This window comes from Mus musculus, chromosome 18 (assembly GCF_000001635.26).
Source record: "Mus musculus strain C57BL/6J chromosome 18, GRCm38.p6 C57BL/6J".
Lineage (NCBI taxonomy): Eukaryota > Metazoa > Chordata > Mammalia > Rodentia > Muridae > Mus > Mus musculus.
Genome location: NC_000084.6, coordinates 23,142,981 through 23,148,499, shown reverse-complemented (window position 1 = coordinate 23,148,499; position 5,519 = coordinate 23,142,981). Strand labels below are relative to the sequence as shown.

The window sequence follows — 5,519 nt, the reverse complement described above, 5'->3', positions numbered from 1 at the left end:
ATGACCCTGGGGCCAGCTCTCCTGCCTGCCATAAGTGGAGAGGGACAAGGGAGGGGAAGAGGGCACCCCTCTCTCATCCCTGACACTGCCCAACAGACACGAGGCAGGGTCAGCTCTCCTGTTCCCACACCCTCGGGGTTGCCTCACTCAGGCGCCACCCCCTCCCCCCCACACACACACCACCATCAGGGTCAGGCTTACTGTGCTACCCTGATGAGACACAGAGTCAGTTCTCCTGCTCTCATGACCCTGTTTGGCCTGTCTGCTGCTGGTGACATCTTACCCTTGCTCATGTCACCACAGGGCAGACAAGTGGCCATCTCTCCCATGCTCAAGCCCTAGGGGCTGGCTCACCCATGCCCATGTCACCAGGGTCAGCTGGGTGAGGTGCAGGGCCTGCTCTCCCTCGTGCTGCAGCTAGTGAGAGGCAGGGACAGCTCTCCTGCCCTCATGATCCCAGGGCCAGGTCTTGCACCTCCCACAGGTGGTGAAGAGCAAGAGAGGAGAAGGGTGTCTCTCCACACCACTGCATGAGAGATGAATGACCAGGCCAGTTTTCCCATGCTCATATCCTTGGCGCAAGCTCACCTGCAATGCCCACAATGTATGGAGCTCACTTTCCCAAGTACTGTAGCCAGCGAGGAGTGGGGTCAGATCTCCCGCTCTAATGCACCCAGAGCTGGCTCTTCCACAATGACTAGGTGAGGAATGTGGCTAATTCTGCACAATCCTTAGACATCTACATCTCCCCAGGTGGCAGCCCAGGCCAGCGACCACTCACCTGGCCTTCTATGGTAACAGTTCCCTGCTACTACAGGGCCGCTAACACAGGCCAGGACCCCATCATGGTCCTAGGTGGCTGATCACCATTACCCTTGAATTTCCAGTTCTACCTCTCTTCATTATGCCCACATCCTTCTCTTTCTCTTTCTTTCCATTTCTCCACTACTTACTTCTCTTAGTGGTACCCATGGTCTCTGAGTGTCTGGGGTCATTTTAGGAGTGGTCTCAGGAGTGTTATTCCCTGCTTTGGCAGAGGTCATCTAGGTGTGATCTGCTCCCCTCTTCCCAGACCTAGGCAGCGCCAGTCTGGTAGTTGTCTCAGGCTCACTCCTTGTGTCTCCTTGTGAGGGTCAAGGGTCATCTGTCTAGGGCTCACTCCCACCTGAGGCCCACAGTGTCGGATGGGGTTCTTCTAGTCTCCAGCTTGCTCTCTGCCTTGTGAGCCTGAGTGGTGTTGGATCTGTGGTAGTTTCAGGCTCACTTCTCTTTTGGGGGGTAATTTTAGGCTACTAATCATTTTCACAGGTCAGAACTCTGAGCATAGATTTGACCTCTCTCCTCTCTGCCACCTACTGATGCACATGAGACACAGCAGCCACCCCTGCAAATCCTCTAGGAGCAGGCTCAGAATGCTTTTCATTGTTGCTGCTGCTTTTTTTTTTTTTTTTTTTTTTGGTTTTTCAAGACAGGGTTTCTCTGTGTAGCCCTGGCTGTCCTGGAACTCACTCTGTAGACCAGGCTGACCATGAACTCAGAAATCTGCCTGCCTCTGTCTCCCGAATGCTGGGATTAAAGGCGTGTGCCACCACGCCCGGCTGTTGTCGCTGCTTTAAACAAGGTTTCCTTATATTGTTCAGGCTAGCCTGAACTCAAATCCTCCTGTCTGGACCTTTCAATAGCTGCCATCATTCTCTTTAAAGAGATAGTCTTTTTACCAAGGTATATATTTTTTATCTTTTGAAATAATCAGGTGGATATTGCATATGGTCTTATTTCTGAGCTCTCTATACTATCTCCCTAGTTAATACTACTGGTGAAAGTACTGGAGTGTCTTTGTACAATAAATCTGTGATATAACTTTAGTTCAGGCATAGGATACCCTTAGCATTTCTTCATCATGTTTTTTTTTTCTTTCTCTTTAAGGTTATTTTGGTTGTTTGGGAAAGGGAACTTTTGTTCTTCTATATGAGTTTTGAGATTGCTTTTTCTACCTCTGAAAAAGAAAGCAATTCTAATTTTGATGTGACTGGCACTTTACAAATCAATACAAAATATCTTGGTTGTTAGACAAATGAGTGTCAAACGGACATTGACAGTCTATCTCACATTGGTTAAAGTGGCTGTTACCTAGAAAAGAAGGTATTAGCAGTGATACAAGGAAAACGGAATGCTTAACTGCTATTGATGGGACTTTAAATTAGTATACACACTGAGAAAAATCAATATAGAAAATTAAAAAAGAAAAGCAAAATGAGGACTGGAGAAACAGCTCAGTGGTTAAGAACTCAGTTCTAAGCATCAATGTCAAGTAGCTCACAACCACCTACAACTTCAGCTCCAGATGAACAGTGCCCTTCTCTAGCCTTTGGACTCAAATCCCTGAACCACCCCCCCACCCACCCACACACACACTAAATAAAAGCAATCTTCAAAATGTATTAAAAACTGAAAACTTTATGCTTGTAACAACAACAAATGAAAAAAAGAGGTCATGAATTTGAAAAAGAACAGGAGGTATATATAGGAAGGTTCTAAAGGAGGAAATGAAAGGGGGAATGATGTAATTATGTTATAACCAAAAACATAAAAGATGTAATAAAATTACAATAATATAAATTATAATATAACTACCCTATGATTTGGTGATGCCAGTCCTGTGTTTATAGTGAAAGGAATTCAGGTAGTAAACAATAGTGATACAGGGAAACACATGTTTGCTTGTTTGTTTGTTTGTTTGCAGTGGTATTCAGTCGAAATAGCCAAATCACAGGCTTGCCCTAGGTGTCTCTAGATGAATGGGTAGATAATGGAAATGTCATACATGCACACAAAGGAGAGTCATTCGGCCATTACAAAACACAAAATCTCCATATTTTCTCCTGTGAGTATTTTGTTCCCCTTTCAAAGAAGGACCTAAGCACCCACACTTTGGTCTTCCTTCTTCTTGAGCTGGAGTGGTCTGTGAATTGTATCTTGGGTAGTCAGAGCTTTGGGGCTAATATCCACTTATCAGTGAGTACACACCATGTGTGTTCTTTTGTGACTGGGTTACCTCACTCAGGACGATATTTTCTAGTTCCATCCATTTGCCTAAGAATTTCATGAATTCATTGTTTTTAATGGCTAAATAGTACTCTGTTGTGTAAATGTACCACATTTTCTGTGTCCATTATTCAGTTGAAGGACATCTGGGTTCTTTCCAGCTTCTGGCTATTATAAATAAGGCTGCTATGAACATAGTGGAGCATGTGTCCTTGTTATACGTTGGAGCATCTTTTGAGTATATGCCCAGGAGTGGTATAGCTGGGTCCAATTATCTAAGGAACTTCCAAACTGATTTCCAGAGTGGTTGCACCAGCTTGCAATCCCACCAGCAATGGAGGAGTGTTCCTCTTTCTCCAGATCCTCTCCAGTATCAACTATCACCTGAGTTGTTTATCTTAGCCATTCTGACTGGTGTAAGGTGGAATCTGAGGGTTGCTTTCATTTGCATTTCTCTGATGACTAAAGATGTTGAACATTTCTGTAGATGCTTCTTGACCATTCAATATTCCTCAGTTGAAAATTCTTTGTTTAGCTCTGTACTCCATTTTTTTAAATAGGGTAATTTGATTCTCTGGAGTCTAAACTCTTGAGTTCTTTGTATATGTTGGATACTAGCTATCAGATGTAGGATTAGTAAAGATCTTTTCCCAATCTGTTGGTTGCTTTTTTATCCTATTAACAGTGTCCTTTGTCTTACAGAAGCTTTGCAATTTTATGAGGTCCCATTATTGATTCTTGATCTTAGAGCAAAAGCCATTGGTGCTCTGTTCAGGAAATTTTCCCCTCCGCCCATGTGTTCAAGGATATTCCCCACTTTCACCTCTATAAGTTTCAGTGTATCTGGTTTTATGTGGAGGTCTTTGAATCACTTGGACTTGAGCTTTGTACGAGGAGATGAGTATGGGTTTATTTGCATTTTTCTACATGCTGACCACCAGTTGAATCAGCACCATTTCTTAAATATGCTGTCATCATTCCAGCGGATGATTTAGCTCTTTTGTCAAATATCAAGTGATCATAGGTGCTTGGGTTCATTCCTGGGTCTTCAATTCTATTTCATTGTTCTTATGACTATTTCTGTACCAATACCATACAGGGTTTTTTTTGTTTTTGTTTTTGTTTTTGTTTTTGTTTTTGTTTTTGTTTTAATCATGATTGCTCTGTAATACAGCTTGATGTCAGGGATGGTGATTCCCCCCAGGTCTTTCTTAGAAAGGGGAACAAAATACTCACAGGAGCAAATATATAGGCAAAGTGTACAACAGAGACTGAAGACAAGGCCATCCAGAAACTGTCCCACCTGGGGATTCATTCTATATACAGTTACTAAAACCAAACACTATTGTGGATGCCAAGAAATTCTTGCTGAAAGGAGCCTGATATGGCTGTCTCCTTATAGGCCCTGCAGAGCCTTACAAATACAGAGGCAGATGCTTGCATCCAACCATTGGACTGAGTGTGGTTGTATAATGGAGGAGTTAGAGAAAGGACTGAAGGAGCTGAAGGGTTTGAAACCCCATAGGAAGGACAACAATATCAATCAACAAGAACCCCCATAGCTCCCAGGGACTTAGCCACCAACCAAGAAGTACGCATGGAGGGACCCATGTAGCAGAGGATGGTCCTGTCATCAATGGGAGTAGAGGTCCTTGGTCCTATGAAGGCTCAATAGATGCCACAGTGTAGGGGAATTGAAGGAGGGGAGGCAAGAGTGGATGGAGGAATACCCTCATAGAAGCAGGTGAGGGGGGATGGGATAGGAGGTTTCCAGGACTGGGGGGAAAACTGGAAAGGGGGATAACCTTTGAAATGTAAATAAAGAAAATATCCAGGAGAAAAAAGAAAAAAAAAATAGAGTGTGTCCACAATTGCAAATATCTAATAAATCTCATGTTATTAGATAATAATAAAAGAAAAAAAAAACAGAAAGTCATGTTCTTCTTAAGTAAATGGATGGAACTAGAAATCACCATGTTAAAATCAGCCAGACTCACAGTCATCTATTGGATGGAACACAGGGCCCTTAATGAAGGAGCTAAAGAAAGTACCCCAGGAGCTAAAGGGGTCTGCAACCCTATAGGAGGAACAACAATATGAACTAACCAGTACCTCCCAGAGCTGTGTCTCTAGTTGCATTTGTAGCAGAGGATGGCCTAGTCAGCCATCGATGGGAGGAGAGGCATTTGGTCTTGCAAAGATCATATGCCCCAGTATGGGGGAATGCCAGGGCCAGAAAGCAGGAGTGGTTGGATTGGGGAGCAGGGTGGGGGGAGGGTATAGGGGACTTTGTGGATAGCATTTGAAATGAAGAAAATATCTAATAATAATAAAAAAGAACACAAATATCGATTGGTGTTTCTCGTGTAGACTCTTAAAAAAAATACTGAAAGTGGAAGGATGGCTGTGAAGCACACAGGAAGCCAGAGGGGCAGAGTCCTTGGAGGCTATAGCTAATATATGATGAATATAAA

General features: G+C 43.5%; 1 non-coding gene across 1 annotated transcript; it reads right to left on the bottom strand.

The window, feature by feature from the left end:
• Positions 1 to 1,280: 1,280 nt before the first annotated feature.
• On the bottom strand, positions 1,281 to 1,406 carry Gm22495. Its single transcript, XR_003952689.1, has one exon. It is a non-coding gene; the product is annotated as a small nucleolar RNA SNORA17 (small nucleolar RNA).
• Between the last annotated feature and the right edge of the window lie 4,113 nt (positions 1,407 to 5,519).